This window comes from Phaseolus vulgaris, chromosome 1, assembly GCF_000499845.2.
Source record: "Phaseolus vulgaris cultivar G19833 chromosome 1, P. vulgaris v2.0, whole genome shotgun sequence".
In the NCBI taxonomy this organism is placed as follows: domain Eukaryota; kingdom Viridiplantae; phylum Streptophyta; class Magnoliopsida; order Fabales; family Fabaceae; genus Phaseolus; species Phaseolus vulgaris.
In genome coordinates, this window is record NC_023759.2 from 14,315,674 (window position 1) to 14,316,153 (window position 480).

Sequence of the window (480 nt, forward strand, 5' to 3'; positions counted from 1 at the left end):
AGGCTGAGGGCACTCTTGCCTGGGTGTCACACATCGTCACCCCTTCCTCCACACTTTACTAGTTAAATGTGAGGCAGTGGGTGAAAGTTGACCTCCCGCGAGCCAGTTCCTCGTGGTTGGTTGAAAAGCAAGTTCGGGGCGGAGTCCCCCACGATAACGGTGGATGAGCCCACGCTCGAGACCAATCGTGCCTGTGGGACTCCGACGTAACGGACTTATCGACCCCATACGCGCCCTCTGTGCAAACCGAGTGTGCCATCTACGAGACCTCAGGTCAGGCAGGGCTACCCGCTGAGTTTAAGCATATCAAGAAGCGGAGGAAAAGAAACTAACAAGGATTCCCCTAGTAACGGCGAACGAACCGGGAAAAGCCCACCATGAGAATCGGTCGCCTTCGGCGTTCGAATTGTAGTCTGGAGAAGCGTCCTCAGTGGCGGACCGGGCCCAAGTCCCCTGGAAGGGGGCGCCAGAGAGGGTGAG

At 57.5% G+C, this 480-nt stretch overlaps 1 non-coding gene across 1 annotated transcript in view; it reads left to right on the forward strand.

Annotated features, from left to right (window-relative positions):
- LOC137816785 (5.8S ribosomal RNA) overlaps positions 1 to 29 on the forward strand; it is a 155-nt gene extending 126 nt beyond the window's left edge. Inside the window, exon 1 of the ribosomal RNA XR_011081892.1 lies at positions 1 to 29. This exon is cut by the window's left edge and continues 126 nt beyond it. This is a non-coding gene — a ribosomal RNA (5.8S ribosomal RNA).
- Positions 30 to 480: the final 451 nt, after the last annotated feature.